The following is a 21213-nucleotide window of genomic DNA, read 5'->3' as shown; positions in this document are numbered from 1 at the left end:
AAAAGTGTCGCCAACACAGGAATATCCAGGCCAAATTTTAATCAACTTTCAAATAGTTCTCGTGAAACTACTGCCAGCATCTGAGAAGTATTCATTGAAAAGCATGCAAGGTTCTTCACAAGGCTCCTTCCTCCAGAGTTAAGTGTCAGAGACTTGATTTTAGCATCTATGTTTAGTTGGCTCGCAAGCCACAGCAAGGTAGTGACAAGGAAAGGAGCAGTTTATGAGTGGCTGCTGTGTGCCATGAGTGCAAAAGAAGGGAGGATGGAGGGAAGGAGCAACAGGAAACAAAGCATCTGCAAAGGGCTGGAGAGGCAGGAGATGGCTGAGGCAAATTCCTCAATACAGAAGCATCTCACTGCCGGGGCCAAAATGAGACTTTGTTCAAAAGTGAAGCTCCATTTCTTCATTCTTACTTCAAAGCTACTATACTCATTTTCTAAGTCATTATTGCATAATCATTGGCATAAAGACAGCTAACAACACTGTGCATACATGTATATAGAAATCTACTTGGACAGAACTGATCACATATAGGACCTTGTAGCTGATACATACTAGGCCGTAATTAAAATCTTCCAAGGAAGAACAATGACATATTGAGCAGTTTGCTTCTCATGGTTCGGGTTATCAGTCAGGAGTGATTTTTATTTAAGATGCTGAAACCCTTAAGCTTTCCAGCTAGGTCTTTGTAAGCAAGAGTAATGTTTAAATACCGCAAGGCTTGAGGTCGGATCTTGTTGTTTAAATGTATGTGCATTAATGCGCTTTCCCCACCTCGCCCCCTACTTATGACTTGAGGCTAGGAGTGTCTTTAGAAATTCTTATACTTCATGGTCCTGATACTACAAAACTACGGAGGAAGCACACCTGAGCAGATATGTTCTAAAACACAAAGTCATTTAGTAAACTGAGTTTCTACTAACCATAATCTTTTAAGTGAATCAGAGGCCATATTACTAACAATATTCTCATTTTTAGTTAATTATTATAGACAGCACTAACATAAATATAGATATTTGTGGATGAGTATTTTGTCTGCATATATGTCAGAGTGGCACAGAAAAGTCTGGTGCCAGCCGAGTATTGGGTCCCCTGGACTTGGTGTTATATAGATGGTTGTGAGCCATCATTTAGGTTTTAGAAATTGAACTGGGATCCTTTGGAAGCCACTGATTGTTAAAGTTAAGCTATTTCTTCAGACCCAATAGTTTATATTTAAATAATTTACATTTACATAGATTGATATACTAGTTGACAGTTTTGGATTCAGTACCATGGGAAGAACTTGAAGTACTAGTGAGACTTTTTTACCAACAAAACACTGTGTTCTTTTTACAGAGAATATGGTATCATTATCTTCCATCATTAAATTAGAGTTTTTCTCTTGACATTTCCTTTTATGATGACATGGGACTGAGATTTATGTCCCTCAGCAGGATGTGTAGCAAGCACTGTCCTTCCACTCCAGCAGATTGCCTTTAACGAATGACATTATAAAGAAATAGGAGGGATGAGAAGGGCTGAGGGAAGGGAGACTTCCATCGTGACAGCGGGCTGTGCACTGCTCCCTGTTTAGCAATTTTAACTAAGCAAACTTCCTATTGTCTTCTACTGTGAAGTATTAAAAACTCATTTAGAATGTGATGTTGGCAACTATTTCAGTTTTATTTCACTTTCCAGAACATGTCCTTGGGTGCTCAGCTAAAATGGAAGATTCCCTTAACGTTTTGGTGTATTACAGGGTGACTCTGAGAGCAGCTCGCCTGCCCCATTAAAATGCCAGCCTCAAGTATGCTAGCCTCCAGTATGCAGCCTTGAGGATACCAGCCTAATGGAAGCAGGCCTTAGGACTTTAAAATTTCATCCTAATGTTCACCACTACCAGGAGATTTCTTTAGCCTACCTTTCTTTAGGTAAACTATAAAATGTTGGACAATCGTACATGAAGTGAAAGTAAATGTTCTGAAAATAATTTCATTAAAATAACAAAAAATGTGTGTCATTAATTCTCTTGGGGGAGAGGCTACAAATGTGTCTTTCACATAGATTTTAAGATAAACTCTGCCTCTTGCTTCTTAAAGGTGTGCTCTTGCGCAAATAGCTTAAGCTTGTTATAGCTACACACTCACTCCAACTTGGCAGGTGTCACAGCTCTAAAGTTTGAAAAATATTATTTTATATTTTTGCTATTCTTCACCCCACAAATAACACACACACACGCACACACACACACACGAGTTATCTAATTTAATATGCTAAGAGAAAATACTAACTTTTTTATGGAAAAATGTGTTCTATTTTTAAGAATTACTTCAGGCCTCTGTGAGAATCACAAGAATCATCTTTCTCTTTTTTGCTACGTACAGTGTTTATACACACACTCACACACGCACAGTGGAAGTGTTGGCTATAAACTGAATTGCACTTCCTGTGACACATATTGAAGCTGTAGTACATGCTATTTCGGAATGTGATATCATTTGTAATACTTTTTGTAGGTAGCAAGTTCACATTGAAGTGATCGGTTGAGTCCTTATCCTCTAGCATTAATGTGCTATAAAAGATGTGCTTAAGACACTGGCCATGTTGTGCAAGGGTCTGGGTATGATCCTCAGCTCCAGAAGTATGCAGTCCTGTCCTGGAGACCTCGGTGCTTACTTGCTATTTTGTGAGACATTTACTGGCCGGATAATGAAGCAAATGATGTTAAGGACTTCCTATAGGTCTGACATTGTACTATATTGAGAATCTGGATATAAATTCTGTTGCTGTGTGTGAGAACTTTGGATGATAGATGTCCGTGGTTATATCTAGTTCCTGAAAGCACTATATATGAACAGTAGTAGTCATTGTTTACATTTTAGAAGAGCTAACCAGATAATTCAACATTTGAGGAAATCTTTCTCTTTCCCTATCCCAGACCATTTTCTCTCCATGCATGTGCATGAATATGTAATGTGTTAATCATAGAAACAACTTCTATAATAAATGCACGACAAATTCTGTGTTTTCAAGTTACTTGGGACAATATATAACAACTGTTTTCCCAGAGAAATCAATTGCTTCCTGTAAGTTCAGAACCTCCGTCTGGAATTGCTTCTGTCTCTGCTTGTATGTGGCTGTCCTTTATCTTTCTTGCGTTTCTATTTTTCTAGTTAGTATTCTTCTAGTTCTATTCTTCTATTCTTCGTTGTCTGTCTAAATAACTTTTACTGTGCTTCTCGCTCTGGATAATTTCACTGTCTAGACAAGTTTATGTTGGCATAATTTTTTCCTCAGCATGCTGAAAATATGGCTTCATTGTCTAGTTTCCCTAGATTTGTTAAAACATTTCCTCTCGCCTCTCTGCTTGCTTTACATTTTCTTTTCTTTTCGCTCAATGGTTCAATACAGTGTCTATTTAATTTTTTTCCTAAATTAGGTTGCTTCAGTTTTAAGTTTCTTGAAAGTGAATTGCCATCTATCTATTCTTGTTTTCCCTTCCTATTTGGTGATAGGGCCACTTCTGTGGATACGGCAAGCTGGCCTGGCACTTCCAACTCTCTGCCCTTGGCCTGAAGAGTAGGTAGAGTGAAGCATATGCCACCATCTGCCCAAGGTAATTCAACCATGTAATCTATGACCTTTAGTAGTTTTCTGGAAAAAAAGGGTGTAATGGCATTGGTGGCTCTGCTCCCACCATCGGCAGAGTTCCTCGGAACCTATCTCTGAAAGTGTGCGCGGGGAATAATTTACTTTGGCTTGAAGCTCGAAGGTTAATAGAGGAGGAATCAACAAAAGCCCCTGAGAGCCACATGGGAATGAGTGACAGCCAGGGCCATCAGCATCTATTACCAAAATCCCCAGAGGAAGCAGGGACAAGCAGAGAGAGGCTGGGTGAGTGAGTATTCAGTTGGCTTTGAAAGACAGTAAATATCAGAGGAAAGGCTAATGTGTGGAATCTGCCTTTGCCTGGAGTGGCTGAGAAATCAAGAGGGGATTGTGGGCCGATGAAGACCTCAGAGCTTTCTGTCATCACAATGCAAACAAGAGAAAGAATTTTGCACCCCAGTCATCTGGCCCAGTGCATGCTGATTAAAAGGAGGGCTTGACATGGTCCACCGGAATATTTTCGTGTTTCTCTTTTACAATGCAAAAGTACAGCTGGATATGGAGCTCGGTGTGTGTAAGACCCTATGCTCAGCCTCCAGCACTAGCAAAAATTACTGTTCATATTATATTGCATGTAAGTGATTCACTTTATTAAAATTTAGGCCACAAACAAAATCTATAATTTAATAAAACCTTTATGCATTTCCATGTTACGTGCCCATGGGTGCTTTTTTTTTTTCTTTGCATCGATGAAGGAACTTTTATTTATAATTTATTTTTACTGGGTCTTATTTTGTTGCCCAGGCTAGCCTGAAACTCATGTAGATGCTCCTGACTCAGCCTCCAGAGTGCTGGGATTATAGGCACAAGCCATCATTTTTAAACTCTATACATTTTGTTGAATGGACTAGAAATGCTGATCACATTTCAAAGGGCACAGTTGTAAGATAGCAGGTGGCAGTTATGGACACAGCCAAGTGGGAAAAGCAGAGTCACGCACGCGACCCTCTCAGTTCCCCGAGTGTCTGAGTCACTTGCTCTCCCCTTGGAAGCCTTGTAACAGCCACAGTGGTGGGGAGAGGCAACTCCAAAGCTTTTCAAGGTTTGTGTTGTGTTTTAAGTGGACTAAATATAAGCCTTAGCACCTTTGCCGTTTTGTCTAAATAGACTTTAACATAGGGAGTGGGGACATAAATCTCTCATCTTCGTTTCCGTTAATGTGAGTCCACCTTTGTCCTCCACAATGGCGCTCAGTGTTTCTCCTACAAGTACAGAAGTGGTGCCTTCATTCTGACCTTCAAATGCGTAGAGGGCCTTGCAAGTCCCTATGGCAGGAAACGGCTCCTCCTCATCAAATTCATCTTCAATATCTGTGGCCAGCACCTTGTGCCTACTTACTCTCCTGGCTTTGCTCCTTTGTGTAACTACCGTCCGGGTTGCTTTCCTGGTCCTGGGCACACAGTGACCGTCTTGTGTGTCTGGCCATCACACAGTCCAGTCTGTCCACATGCCTACTCACCCCAAGCTGGGCGTCTGCCTTCCACCTCAGCCAGCCAGGCCTCGAACTTCTGAGCCACCAGCTACAGTTTTTCTTATGCTCTGGGTGACTTCGATGAGTTTGCAGTCCAAGCTGCCCAGGTCTCCCATCTGAAGGTTCTTTAGGTTCTTATACTTCTTTCATTCGGCGTCCCTCTAGTCCGTCTCTTTCTGGATCTCTTGATTGAGATTGTCAACTTTCTGTTGTAGTTTTTTTCCTTTTCTGCTCAGGCTGAAGTTGCTGAAGGCTTCCGGTGTGACACCCTCGCGCTTTAGGCTCCTGAAGCAGTGGATTTGGGGTTTGGAGGTCATGAACTCATTGAAGCGATGGGAGAGGGGTTCCTTTCGCTGCTTGGGGGACTGGGACAGCAGAGAGTGAGGCAGAGGGAGGAGGAAGAGGAAGAGGAGGAGGAGGAGGAGGAGGAGGAGGAGGAGGAGGAGGAGGAGGGCAAGGGGAGGGGGAGGAGGCGGCTTGCTTTTCTTGATGAATGGCCAGAGCTTGCCTCTGGACTTGCCACCAAACTTGAACTCCAGCTTGCCTTCTTTGGAGCTGGAAAGGCTGTTGTAATCTTCGAATTCAGTATCTTCAGGAGTCTTGAATCCTGATTTATAGGCTTCTGAGACCAGCTGGGAGTTGTTTTTCTGGTTGATATACTCGGCACTTTGACAACACTGTCCAGGCACTTCCCAATGATGGCTATCACCTGCGGGTCCCCCTCAGCAGAGGTCTTCACAGGTTCTCCAGTGCACACAATCCTCCCTCCTCCATCTCTTGTATTTTCTGGAAGATGTGGGGATGTGGGTACGGTAGTACTCCCATTGCTCCTGGTTGAATCTCTGCAGGATTAAGAAGTAATCGCCTTTTCTCTCTTCTGCCATTTGCTGACATATTTGAACTTGTCGCACCTTTTCCACATCCACCTTTGTCACGTTGATGTCAGCGTCCATTTTCTCGTAGTATTGCTGTGCTCCGTCAACAGCCTTACAGTCCTGCTCAAACCTCTTTTACTGGAATCCAGCTGCTTCCAGCACGTGAGCCTTGCATCCATCCTGGAGATTCGATTTCCTCTCCTGTTTCAGCTCCTGAACGCAGCACACCGGGTCCGTAAGCTATGACTTCATGTTCTCTGAGGTGACCTCGTGTTGCCCGGCATAGTCTTTCATCTCATTCAGGGTAGAAAGAAATGCTTTACATGCTGTGGACTTGTATTCTTCTTCTTCCTTTGAGTTCTTCTTGGGTTGGTATTTCTTAGAAAGATCCCTGAGTTGCTTAGCATGACTGAGCTCAATCTCCGTCAAACGTGATGTATTTCTCAAGAATATGGATTCCCCACTGTGTGTGCTTTTACAAGTTGTCAAACGGATCCTAGTGCTCAGTGCCCCAAATCATGGTGCAGGGACCTGGGAAGGGCTCTCCCGAACCCCTTTGCAGGCAATCACTGCGGCCCCAGCGAACATGGAAAGCCCTATGCTTCCTCCGGCCGGCGCTCCCTCTAGCCCGGCTCCTCATGAGTGCTTAGACTGATATTTATCTAGCATTCCTTCTTCCACGTCCCTGTACTGGTCAAGTGGTCATGTGCTCTTTTAGATGGTCGTGGCTTTCTCTCTCTCTCTCTCTCTCTCTTTCTCTCTCTCTCTCTTTCTCTCTCTCCTTCTTTCTTTCCTATTCTAAGCCTAAGTCTCAGATATAGCTGTCTAATTGTACTCCATATATTAAAGAATGTTAGTCTTTAAACTACTAAACACTTAACACACATACACACACACGTACACACATACACATACATACATACACACATATACACACACATACACAAACACATACAAACACATACATAAACACACATGCACACACACATACCACACATACACACATATATACACATACACACACACATACACACACACATACACACACACATACACACACACATACACACAGACCACACATACACACACATACACACACACATACACACACATACAAACACACATACACAAACATACACACACAAACACACATACACACACACAGCACACACACATACACACACATACACTCACCACACACACATACACACACACACCACACACACATACACACACACACCACACACACATACACACACACCACATACACATACACACACACACCACATACACATACATACACACACATACACACACACATACACACATATACACACACATATATACAGACACATACAGACACATACATAAACACACATGCACACACACATACCATACATACACACATATATACACATACACACACATACACACACCATATACACACACATACACACACACACCACACATACATACACATAACCACACAAACACACATACACACACATACACAAACACACATTCATACACACACATACCACACCTACATACATACACACATACAGACACACACACATACACACACACATACACACATACACACACACACACACACACCATATAGGATTCTACTTCCTGAATACTATTCAGTAAAATCTATATAGTTATATTTGTAGAGAATGTAAACAACACAACAACAAACAGAAAAAAAAACCTGATAATTTATTTAGTGAATAAAAGTCACTGATTTTCTTTTGACTCCATATGATTTCTTTTTGGACTATATTTTTTGTGTGTTTGTTTTCCTGGGCTTTATTTGTTTGTTTGTTTATTGAGATTGGGTACCTTGATGTCCATTTTCGTTTTGACTCACTGTGTAATCAAAGCTGCCCTAGAACTCCTGATGTCCTGACCTCTACCTCCTAAGTGCCGGGTAGATGCATGAACAACAACATCTAGCTAATATTTAAGTTTTAAAACAGGGTCAGGGGAGCTAAAGAATATTTACATCACACACATACACACACCCCACACACACATACACATACCCCACACATACACACACACCCCACACCCATACATACATGCATACACATATACACATACATACACATACATACACACACACACACACACATACACACACAAACACACATACATACACACATATACACACACACATACACACACCCCCCACACACATACAGGCTTTCAACTCAGCCTGCCCTCTCCCCTCCCAGTATTCGGTGGCACGTCTATATATAGGCACTCATTCTTGCTTTTCTAGAGGTGAGCAACCAACACAAAACAATATAGCTGCTTCTCTTGGTTCAGTGTCCTGGAGTATAAGACTTGGGAAAGTTTGGAAGCTCTGTCTGCTGGAGAAAGCATTTCACTGAGGGACAGCCTTGACAGTAGACAATCTGGTACTATTTCCAGTCTTCTATTTCTGAATCCTGTTTCAGGTTACCAAAGTGATCTCTTGCCATGCCTGAGAGCCCATCTGCCACCTGCTGCCCTGTATCCACCCTGCCGTGATGGACCCTTATCTCGCAGGATCATAAACCAAACTAATTCTCTCTTTCTTAAGCTGCCCTTGGTCCTGGTGTTTTATCACAACAACAGAAATTAATCAAGCCCGCATTCATGCTAGCACAGTGTGGATCAGTACAGAGCATCACAAAGCAAGAATTGTTTGGGGTCTGAGTCTTGCAGCACAAACCACTCACATACAAATCTCAGTCAAATAGAGATGGTTTATTGAGTACTTACTACTCAAAGATTGACCGAACATGTCCACAGGTCAGATGTGGGAGCTGACTGTAATATGGAGTCAAGATCTTATAGGGATCTACAAGCATCTGTGCCAGGTTAGTCTACCAGTCATCATTTAAGAATAGGGGACTTGCTTACAAATACGTCTTTTCTGCACACTTATCCCTCTCCCATTGGTTGGGGTATTCAGCCTTGGCGGGGTGCTTGCTTTGTCTAACATTCATATCTTAACATGTCAACCAAGATGAGCCTTGTCTAATATTCATGTCTAAACCTGCCAAGTAGGATGTCAGTTCCCAGGGAGGTCTTGGAAACTTAAACTTTGCTTGACCCCTACTCAAAATGGATTTCTTATTCCAAATGTTTTCTTATACTGGTGCAGGTGTCTCCCTTATGTTGGGATTCATCCAAGGGATAGCTTATAAAAGTAAACACCATAAGAAATTCATCCACAGGTGTAGGAAGTGATGCTGGGTGGTTGGTTTGGGTCCAAGCTTGTCGTGGCTAACTATGCAAAGGAGTTCTGAGTTTTGTTGTGTTTGGTTTGCAAGTACACCAAAGCCCAGAACATCCTAGAAACAGCAGCAGCAGCAGATGAGAAAGTTTCCTTATGATATTAGTAACAGCACAAAATAGCAAACTAGCCAGATAACAGTTACCTAGGCCTTTACCTTACCTAGGCCTTAACAAAAACAAGGATTACTCCTGTGTTTCTTTTACCCTTTCTCTTGTTATAAAGCTGCTGAGGTTCAGTTATGGAAACTCCACTCAGATAATTTTAATTCCAGAGCATATTTCCAAAGACCCACTTATTAATACCAAGTCAGATTAGTCACTACCCCTTCCTAATATGCTACAGTGGGATTTAATCTCAACATCTAACACCCTAAGAGACTCCCACGTCTCTACCCAAACCACAGCAGCAGTTCTTACTGTCGCAGCAAGTGCAAGGCCAAGAGACAAAGGTATCCTAATCACGAATGGAACACTGTGTCACTCTAGTGAATTCTGTCCTGTATACACTCTAGGAGAGAAGATTGCACAGTCATAGGGATAATGAGGTAGAGCCACGTCCCCGAGTCTGGTCTGTACTGCCCACTATACAATCATGATAACGGACCCTATCCTCTTGCACTAGGATGTTTTCCATCTTAATGGACAGAGTAGTGATCTCCTTTTTAAAAAATCCTTATCTTCCCCTACAGGCTGAGTATGCGAATACAGAAGTTTACTTCTATTTTACCACCAACCTCTCTCATGACTAGTACAGTAGAAAAACGATGTATTCCTGGTTAGCCACATCAGTTTCTACATGTTACAGCATGAAGCGTCATTGCCTCAGGTTCTATGTTAGCACATGTTGAGCAATGCAGTTTTCACCACATTTACAGTTGTTGAGCATGCTCACTGCTTCATAGTCTATTTCTCCTTAGTACTTGGGCTTCTACTAACAAAGAAATTCAAACTCAGATTTTCTTTGATCTCATTTTTACAATGTCTTTTTTTTTTTTTGTAAAGCAATATATCCATTGCAATTTCAATAGGAAAGACCTTTCCTAAAGAGCTTGTACTATGAAATGCAACTGAGAATTAGGATCAATTGTTCATGTTAGTTGCAATTTCCATTTTTTTCAGTTATTTTTCCTCAGTTAGATCTCAAAGTATAATTTTAAACCAAAAACTTCTCCTGTTTTTCATAGTGTCATGTAAGAGCTGTTAATTCTAGCAAACTATTTTATGTATTATGCAGCTACTTTTCTTGAATGTTTATGTTGTTTATTCCAGTGTACCTTTGAGATGCCAATCGAGTTAAATAACTATTTACTATTTACTGTTTTTTAGTCCATAACCATACCAGGGATAATAACAGTAAAAGAAGACAAATCCCCAAATCCTCACACAGTTTTCTCGTACCATATCACAGCTATATCTAAATCCAGTGCTATTAACCTTTAAAATAATAACTTGAAAGGTATTCAGAGAAGAAATATAACTTTCTATGAAAGATTATACACACTCTATTTGCAACAAAATTAAAATATTCGATGGTTTATGTTTTGGGTTATTAACAGGGATTTCCAACTTCACACATATATTTAAAAAACAAAAATGTCATTTTGTTCTTTTTGTTCACAGTATAGGTATGGTGTTTCATAAATCGTGCCTCTGAAGTTTGCTGACCTTTATGTATTCAGTTTCCTCCCCATGTTTACAATTTGACTGTGCTGTAAAGGTGTTGCCATTAGCCAATGAAAATAAACACTGAAAGGTCAGTGTATGCCTTATAATGGCTGCTTTCCAAAAAAAAAAAAATGTCCAAGGCATTCAAATTCTGGCACATATTTGCAAGTTCCAACGCGTAAAATAAATCCATGGTGACATAAATGAGCCTCAGACTCCACATAAAGTGTGTGACAAACATGGTCAGAAACCACAACTACCTGTCTTTTCTATTCTAATATATTAAGGTCAGTTGCCAAGTTCCAGCAAACTGGAGATAGGTACAGGAGACACTTCTGTCTTGAATTTTGTAAAACATGATATTCTTGAAAATCTTTTCAAGTAGAAAGCTTCAAACATACAATTTGTACACATTTATAAAATAGTCTATGTACATATGTTGGAAGTATTTGAAAGTGTTTATAGTTTATGTTCCGGCAGCCATTTATTTTATCTCAGTGTTACAAGTACGTGATGAGTATATGGTATTGGATAATGGTATTGGAAATGTGCAACACCATTTCTGGTTCTTGTCTTTGTGATTATAATTGAAACTTTTTCACTATATTTTTATTTCTTTAGGTATTATTGAAAACATTTCTTAAGTTATTTAAACTAATAGCTCTTTTTGCCCCTATCAATTTTTAAGACAATTTAGCCTGTATGGTTATATAAAATAGGCCCCCATTGCTAACATTTACTGACAATAAATCATACATTTATTTCAAAAACAGCTCTCTGGGATAGCATATTAAATATGAGATAAGATTTTCAGGAAAATTATAAAAATATGCCTGTTTATTTTCACATGAAAAAATCAAATCTTGGCTGAACATTTGACCTTGCAGATGTAGAGGAACATAAATATTTTTCAGAGTTAATAGAAAGTCTGATTTTATAATTATTGCTAAAATTATAACTTCAAATAATATGTTGTGTAATGTGGAAGACATATTTAGAACCACTTCGAAAAATTCTGATTTTTTAAAATGAAGATTAGGTAATCCACTCTGATAACATTTTTCTTTTTCTTTTCTTTTCTTTTTTATTAGATATTTTCTAATTTTGAATGATATTCCCTTCCCCAGTTTCCCCTCTGGGAAAAAAAAAAAACCCTGTTCCCTGCCCCCTCTACCTGCTCACCAAACTACCCCTCTCCCGCTTCCTAGCCCTAGTATTCCCCAACACTGGGGCATAGAACCTTCCCAGGACCAAGGGCCTCTCCTCCCATTGATGAACATTTTTCAAAACACCCAACTGTCGCAGGATTTTCCCTGTCCAATTACATTAGTGCAGAGGAGGCCTGTGATTGGAGAGGAAAAAAGGAAGTGGAGCTAAGGGTTGCAGAGTCAGCATCTCAGGAGAGAGAAGGGGAGAAAGAGAATGGAGACAGAGGTGAACCAGTGTGGCTTTAACCAGACACAGGTGGTTGTGATAGCATAAGGTTAGAATAAATGCGATAAGGCTTTTATCATTATCAGTTGGCTCTGGGATTGTTGTATCGTATCGGCATCTTGAAAATTGTGATTTTATTGATACATGAATCTGATTAGTTAACTGTAGGCCTTAGAAGTTTTGATTTTACTGGGTTACTGGGTATTGTGATATCTGACCATGAGCTTGGCTGTTTGATTTGGTTACTAGAATGTGGGACAGAGTTGGAGGAACCCTGGGGGGACACATTGTTGTAGCCTGCCTGTCCCAGCACTAGAGAAGGAATGTGCCGGTTCCTTTTTAGTATTTCCCGCAACACCCAATACATTCCAAAATTGTTTTAATTTAATCTGACACAGAAGGCCCTCTTCTCTATTCTGGCCCTCTTCTCTCTGTCTCTTCTGATGAAACACCACTGTCTTTTGGTTGCGGTGTTTTTATAGAATGTCTTGAAATCATTAATTTTAGCATCTTTAGGTTTGCTCATTTTTTTTCATGGTTACCTTAGCTACATGGGAGCTTAGTATTTGTTCATAAAATTTTGGGTTGTGTTTATCTAGTTTTGTCGAGAATGCCACTGGTAACTTTATTGAGAGTGCATTGGATCATAATTGTATGAGGTAGTATGCATATTTTAACTGAAAATTCTTCCAAGATACAATATGAAAAATCAACTGTATGCATTTGTTTTCAGGTTTGTTCTTCAGTGCATTCTGATTTTTATTGTGTCAACCCTTTCCCTCTCTGGTTAAACTTACTCCTCTGTTTTTTTGGATTTATTTTGTTTTTGTTTTTTCTGAAGTTACCATGTATGGGATTACTTTCATGGCTTCCCTTTTTACGTTTTATGTTGTCTAAATTTTTTTTCATGTTGATTTTATCTTATAAGTTTAACAGACTTGTGAGTTCCGGGAGCTGTTTTGTGGTGTCTTTAGCTCATACAATCCAACACCCGATGATTTGTTTCTTTTTTGTTTTAGGTTCAATCTGGAATGTTTCTTAAAGGCTTGCATGCTGAAGTCTTCTTCCCGAACTGTGGCACATTCGGGAAATGGCAGAAATCTTAGGGGAATGCCTAGTCTACATGGAAGAGCATTATGTGTGTCTTTAAGGGACATATAAAATATCTGGTCCCTTCCACTGGTTCTTTTTTCTTTCTCTTACATGTCCTTCACCCCAAATCCCCCAACTCCTGTCATTTATCTCTCTCTTTCTGTTGCTGCTTGTCACTGCTTGTCAGGAGGCAGTAGTTTTGCCCCAGCACATGTTCCCATGGCATTCCAGGACAGTTCCATGACAGTTCTCATGACAGTGCCATGACCTTAACAAAGCTGTGGCATCAAATGACCATCGACAAAACCCTCTGAACCTGTGAGCCTGGGCAAACGTGTCCTTGTAGAAGCTGCACCAAGCACTTGTCTGATAGAGAAAATTTGATGAGCATATCTTCCTATTTTATCCTGTGAACAGATTGTTCTTACTGAAGCTCTCAGCACCCTACCAGACAATAGGTGTGAGAGTGGACATTTCTATCTTGTTACAGTACGTGGAGGGAAATAATCTAGCTGTTCTCTACTCTGTTTACAAGATTATCATGTAGACATCTATCAACGACACATAGTTTATAGTATATTTTTATTTTTAATGTGTGTAAAATTGGAGCACAGATGTTTCTGAGCCTCTCAATCATGGTAATTTGCTTTCTACATGCCTGTAGAAAATTCTTCTGCCATACTGAAATGAAGCCCGACCTTCTTAGGCCATCGCCACTTCCTAAGCCCCTTTGTGCGTCAACATGAAGTAAAATTCCCTCACAGTGGTTGCACGTGAATGCAGTGCCCTGAAGGCAGTATCTTTTCCAAAGATTTCTCTTTCAAATTTTCAGTTTTATGCCATGGACGTATGGATGTGTGAGGTTTATGGTCAGGCACGTTCATATTGTCCTTTCATAAAATGATGGTTTGCTTTGATGGTGTTAATACTGTGATACTATGGCTACTTTGTCCTCAGTGGTCTTGTTTGCAACTTTAATTGTGTGAAAAGCACCCACTTTGTCCTAGCTTTGCATTTTTCATATCATTCTACTGTACTTCATAATCTCACATTATAAATCTGGCTAAAGGCAGTTACCACTAACCATACCACATGCTGAATTGAAATGTCCTCCAGTAATTAATAGTGAAGCATGTTTGAACTCACTTTCACTAAAAATTTCAGGACATGAGCAGAATATAGCCATATTCCTGGGCAGAGTGTAACATGAGTGACTTCTAGCCCAGTTCCTAATAGAGTTTTTATTTCTTGCTCCATTCTTTTGGGTTTTACTTTCATTGTCTACATTTAAAGCAACACTCTAATCTTTTGAACTCTAAACAGAACTGCCCACTCATTTTCTCCAAACTTTAAATTTTTCATATCTTTCTACTGCATTCCATGATCATGCACAGTAAATCTGGTTAATGGTATTTAGCAGTAACTACACCAAATGCTGGGTATTATGTTGAATTGAGTCAGGTTCTGCTGATGGCCTTCTATGGTTTTTAAATATTTTTAAAATCTTTCATATTGCTCTCAGCAACTAGTTTTGAAAAAAAAAAAAACTATAAAACAGGCAGATTTACCAAAACAATGACCCCTGCCCTGGTATAATTTTCTGTATAATTTTTCGTGTCACTGTGACTGAATAGCTGTCTGAACTAGCCAAAGAAAGGGAAGATTCATATTGGCTCAAGGCTCAGAATATATTGTCTACCACTGTAGGGCAGAAATGAGAGCTAAGGAATTAGCACTACGCTTGCAGCAGGAAGTTGCTGCTTGTTGAGTTATCAGAGGGAAGTCATGATAGCCATCTTTTTTGTGAGCACTTCATAGCCCCAGTAATAGTGTCAGGCCTTGGAGCCTCCCCTTGGGCTGGATCCCACTTTGGGGATGTCACTGGACATCATTTTCCTCAGGCTCTTTCCCATTTTCATCCCTGCAGTTCTTTCAGACAGGAACAATTCTGGATCAGAGTTTTTGACTGTGGGATGGCTACCCTACACCTCGCTTGATGCCCTGTCTTTCTGCTGGAGGTGGGCTCTACAGGTGTCCTTTCCCCACTGTAGGGCTTTTCATTCTGACTCCCTCCCTTTGAATCCTGAGAGTCTCACACCTCCCAGGTCTCTGGTACATTCTAGAGGGTCCTCCTAACCTCCTACCTCCCCAAATTGCCTTTTTCCATTCTTTCTGCGGGCCTGCAGGGCTTCAGTCCTTTTCCCCAACCCAATATCTGATCATGTTCCCCTCTTTGCCTCCCTGTCCCCTTTCCCTGAATGGTTCCTCTCTCCCTCCTCCTTCTGTGATTACTTTCTTCTCTCTCCCAAGGGGGACTGAGGCATCCTCCCTTAGGCCCTTCTGCTTGTTAACCTTTTTGAGTTCTGTAGACTGTATCCTAGATATTCTGTACATTTTTTGGCTAATATCCACTTATTAGTGAGTACATATCATGCATGTCCTTTTGTGTCTGAGCTACTTCACTCAGGATGGTATTTTCTAGTTCCATACATTTGCCTACAAAACTTAGGATGTCCTCATTCTTAATAGCTGAGTAATTTTTCCACTGTGTAAATGAACCACATTTTCTGTATCCATTCTTCTATTGTAGGACATCTGGGTTGTTTCCAGCTTCTGGCTATCACAAACAAGACCACTATGAACATGGTGGAACAAGTGACCCTGTGGCATGGTAGGACTTCTTAGGTATAGTTGGGTCTTCAGGTAGATCTATTTCCAATTTTCTTGGGAATATCTTGATTGATTTCTGGAGTGGTTGTACCAGTTACCAATCCCATCAACAATGGAGGAGTGTTCCTCTTTCTCCACATCCTCTCTAACATGTGCTGTTATCTGAGGTTTTGATCTTAGCCATTCTGATTGGTGTAAGGTGGAATCTCAGGGTCATTTTGATTTGCTTTTCCTTGATCACTAAGGACTATGAACATTTCTTTAAGTGCTTCACAGCCATTGGAGATTCCTCTGTTGTGAATTCTCTGTTCAGTTCTATACCCTGTTATTTTTTATTGTGTCATTTGGTTTTTTAGTGGCTAGCTTCTTGAGTTCTTCATATATTTTGGATATTAGCCCACTATCGGATGTAGGGTTAGTGAAGATTTTTTCCCGTCTGTAGGTTGCCAATTTGTCCTATTGACTATGTCCTTTGCTTTACAGAAGCGTTCTAGTTTCATGAGGTCCTATTTATCAATTCTTGATCTTAGAGCATGAACCATTGGAGTTCTGTTTATGAAATTTTCCCCTGTGCCAATGAGTTCAAGGCCCTTTCCCACTTTATCTTCTATTAGATTCAGTGTATTTGGTTTTATGTCGAGTTCCTTGATCCACTTGGACTTGAGCTTTGTACAAGATGACAAATATGGATATATCTTCATTTTTCTACATAGAAACAGCCAGTTAGAACAGCAACATTTATTGAAGGTGCTTTTGTTTTTCCATTGAATATTTTTGACTTCTTTGTCAAAGACCCAAGTGTTCGTAAGTGTGTGGTTTTATTTCTGGGTCTTCAAATGATCCATTTGTATGTCTCTGTACGAATATCATGCTGTCTTTATCACTTCCTCCTTTTAATTTGATCTTCTAAAGCTTTGCAGTCTACTAAACAGTCCCATTGGCTGGGGTCCAAGTGAAGTGTTTAGTTATATGAGCCTACAGGGTAACCTTTCAACTTCATACCAAATGAACTTTTTCAGAACATATGCAAAACATACAATTAGAATGATTAAAATCGTGAAGTAAAAGCAAATGCCATGAGCAAATTCTGTCAATGTCATTGAAAAATAAAGCAATGGGGGTTTGTTTCCTTTCTGTATGAAGAGTAAGCTCAGGTATGTTTCTTCTGACAAGGTTTGTTATATGGCCTTACTTAGGGAGAAATTTTGAGAAGTTTGAGAAACCATGTTTTGGAATTATGTCATATACAGACAGTATGTCCTAAGGTGTGAGGATAAGCACCTAATTAGGCACCAGAAGGCAGAGGAAGCGGGGGTGGGACTGTTTTCACACCTTTCTGCCACCCAGAAGGAGCTAGAGGCAGGATTTCCTCAGACATTTTGGGCTTCCGGGCACTAAGAAGCCAAGATGTATCATAGCTGTTAAAATGTTAACAAAAAAAAAATGGTCAGCAGATCATGCTATAATATTGCTAAAACCAAAGTTGCTTAATAGGACCCCAGATTGCTGTTGTTGCCATGAGAACAAGGGGTGGCAATAAATTCTAGAGGTTCCCACTCACAAGTACACTTTTCTTTACAACGAGAAACAATTTTTGCCCTGTGTGCTTGTGAACCTGTTTTCATAGTTGTATTTCTACAGGTGCTGTGGTCTGGGAACACTGCCGACTAACATAGTCAGCTGTCTAGGGAGTGACATATTACTGCACACTGGTAATATAGATGGAAGTGAAGTTTATTTTCCTCTGACCTTGATGTCATGGATTAACACACAGCAATTTGAAGAAAACTTTCTGTTAATGCAGTTTAAAATTTTTGCTGTGTATTATAGATGTATGAACAAACAAAACAGTTTGGCTTGTTTATCGCGTTTTAGACATCTATCCAGGAAAAAAGTTCTCCCATTGGTCACCACTGCATGGAAAAACAGCCCATAAATAACCTCATGAACTAAGCATGAAGAAGACCACACTTTGTGGTATGATGAATTACTGGAAATCTGATCTGGGACAGACTTGAGACTTCTTAGGAATAGCTCAGTTTAAGTGAGGGAACTCACAGTTCAAGAACACACTGTGCAAGAACTGAAGTAATTTTCAATGTCTGATCTCTGTAATGATAAGAACCATGAAGAAGCCCAGAACAGAAATGAAGAAGGTTGAATCTGTCCCTAGTGGAAGCAGCTGTGGGGATGATTATCCACATGCTCTTTTATCCTTTCTTCTTAGGGCCTTTGCACACAGGGAACAGCAACAAAGTCTTGTGAATTTCCTGCTTTTGTGAGACATGCCTCACTGAGAGTTAGACTTGACAGGTCAAATCAATGATCGCTTTGACTGAAGAGTCCAAGAAACTAGGTCATCAGCACTAATGGCAGCAAGGAGGGATGCAGATTTGGAACAGATTTCCTGTTTCTTACTCTCCAGTCTCTACAAGTATGTCAGTCCACCAAACAGCCAAACCACTGGCTCAGTCAGTTACAACATCCAAGAAAGCCACAATGGGATTGCCAAAGTCACAGGAACAAAGAAGATCAAGGCATTTTCCTTAGGGTAGTTTGGAAATCAGTAGAAATTTAAGGAGTGATATGCAAAAACAAGTATGCCTCTATTTTTCAAAGTAATTAGTTAAATGTGTAATAACTTTAAATAGTGAAGACATAACATCCCAACCATCTTTTATAGTAAGGTATTGGAGTGTGCTTAATAAAAGAGACAGGCAGTCTTTACAAAATTACTTCTAGGTATTTGTTATACTGGCTACATTGGTAATTTAGTTTGATGGCTTATCTAGTAGGCAAAGGCCCTGCTTTTGTCTTTAGGATTAAAAAGTAAAGATTTTTGTCTCAGGTAGCAAATCAGTTGTTTTAATAACATGTTAAAGTACAACTTAAACTCTATTCACATGTAAGTTTATATTCATACAATTTGAGAAGAGATAAATTCACCACTAACATGTAACCACAGCTCGACACCATAAGGAGCAAGGTCACAGATCAACTGCAAGATGGAAAGAGAGTCCCTTGGTCCTATGAAGGCTTGATGCCCATATGTAGGGGAATGCTAAGGCAGTGAAGTGGGAGTGGGTGGGTGGATGGGGGAGCACACTTAGAGAAGCAGGAGGAAGGGGAATGGGATAGGAGGTTTACAGATGGGAAACCAGAAAAAGGGATAACATTTGAAATGTAAATAAAGACAATCTCCAATTAAAAAAACCACCAAATCTATGTTTTTCAGTTACAATGTTTTCTTGCTTGGTAAGATCATTTAAACTATAATTTTAACATGATAACTATATTGTACATATGTAATGAAAATGCATCACTTACTTTTGTGTAATGAAAGGATGGACCATTGAAACCTGAATTAAATCTACATTACAATGTAACATTTTACACAGAAAAGTGACAGAAAACAGAAGACTAGGTTTCTTGGTTGGAAATCACTCAATAAAAAGATAAGCATTGTGTCTGAGGACAGAAGTAGAATGGGCACAAACTGTAGCATTTATGACAAGAATAATTCTTGTTTTGGGTTTTTGTTTGTTTTGTTTTGTTTTGTTTTGTTTTGTTTTCAAGACAGGGTTTCTCTGTATAGCTCTGGCTGTCCTGGAACTCACTCTGTAGACCAAGCTGGCCTCGAACTCAGAAATGCTCCTGCCTCTGTCTCACAAGTGCTGTGATGAAAGGTGTGTGCCAATACTGCTTGACTATAATTCTTGTTTTTAAAAGATCATAAGTCATAAGTTGGTGAACTAACTGTGAATGAGGGTATAAAGGTCTCAGGTCATAAGTCATAAGTCAGTGAACTAACTGTGAATGAGGGTATAAAGGTCTCAGGTCATATGTCATAAGTCGGTGAACTAACTGTGAATGAGGGTATAAAGGTCTCAGGTCCTGCTCTAGCACCATGCCTGTCTGCTTACCACCAGGATGATAATAGATTCACCCTCTGAAATTCTAAGCAAGCCCCCAGTTAAATGCTTCCTTTTTATAAGAATTACCTCAGTTATGATGTTTCATTGTAGCGACAGAATCATATCTAAGATAAAGACCCATAACGAAATATAATAGTTTATTTTTAATTAAAATACCTATCACATACACTTATGCATATACATTCATATTATGCATATACATATGTGACCCTCCTCTAGCTGAGGGCTGGTTCTGTCAGACCTTGCCTCGCCACAAATAGCCACACCTTTCTCTAAGCTCCTGCAAATAGCTACACCTCTCTCCAACCTCCTAATAGCCACGCCTCTCTCCAAGTTCCTGTTAAGCAGGAAGTCCCCCCTCCAGAGACTGAAGATGAAGCTGCTGATTGGACCGTGGGTTGCTGACGGACTGTGGGAGGGGTTTTCTCTCTACCTACCTGCTTGTAACAAAGGGAGTTCAATAATGATGGCAGACTGAAAGCACACCATTCCTTGGTCTCATTTTTTAAACCCCTTCCCACATTCTGGTACCCTTAATTTTTCAGGCTCTGAGTCCCGTTCCAGAAGACCCATTCGTGTGTGTGCTGCAGGCAGCTATAGATCCCTTACCCAGCTGTAAATCCTGTGAACCAAAACAATGACCAGCATATCCATATATGCCAACAGGGCAATAATGGTTTTTATATAATGGGAGTAACCAATAGTTGTCTACTGGATTTAATAAACACTGATAGCAGGCAATTCATGCCTAGTTTTGTAAACCTAATCAACTACCAGTGATTGACAAGATTAAGGACTCAAGAGGAAAGCCTAATATGTCTACTTTCTTAAAATAATATAGTTTGTATCTGTATTCCAAATAATTCTCCCTTTACACAGATAAGGTTAGCTCTTACATTTTATCAAATAAGTCTCTTTTTGAAGAAGACAATGATAATTACAGAAATATATAACTTGTGAACATGCATAGAACAACTGACTGTGGAATGCCCAATTTCAAATAACAAATACATAATACAATCCCTACAAGCAAGCACCTGGTATATTGGAGCATCGGAGTGATCTGAGGGTGAGAGAACAGGAACATGGGGGTGATCTGAGGGTGAGAGAACAGGAACATGGGGGT

At 40.0% G+C, this 21213-nt stretch overlaps 1 protein-coding gene and 1 pseudogene across 2 annotated transcripts in view; both read right to left on the bottom strand.

The window, feature by feature from the left end:
• Gpc5 (glypican 5) overlaps positions 1-21213 on the bottom strand; it is a 1368055-nt gene that overhangs the window by 702955 nt on the left and 643887 nt on the right. The window lies entirely within an intron of this gene.
• On the bottom strand, positions 4692-6520 carry LOC116085135 (annotated as a pseudogene).

Source organism: Mastomys coucha, unplaced genomic scaffold, assembly GCF_008632895.1.
Source record: "Mastomys coucha isolate ucsf_1 unplaced genomic scaffold, UCSF_Mcou_1 pScaffold9, whole genome shotgun sequence".
Classification (NCBI taxonomy): Eukaryota; Metazoa; Chordata; class Mammalia; order Rodentia; family Muridae; genus Mastomys; species Mastomys coucha.
Note: the sequence above shows the minus strand (reverse complement) of the source record. Positions and strands in the feature narration are given on the sequence as shown.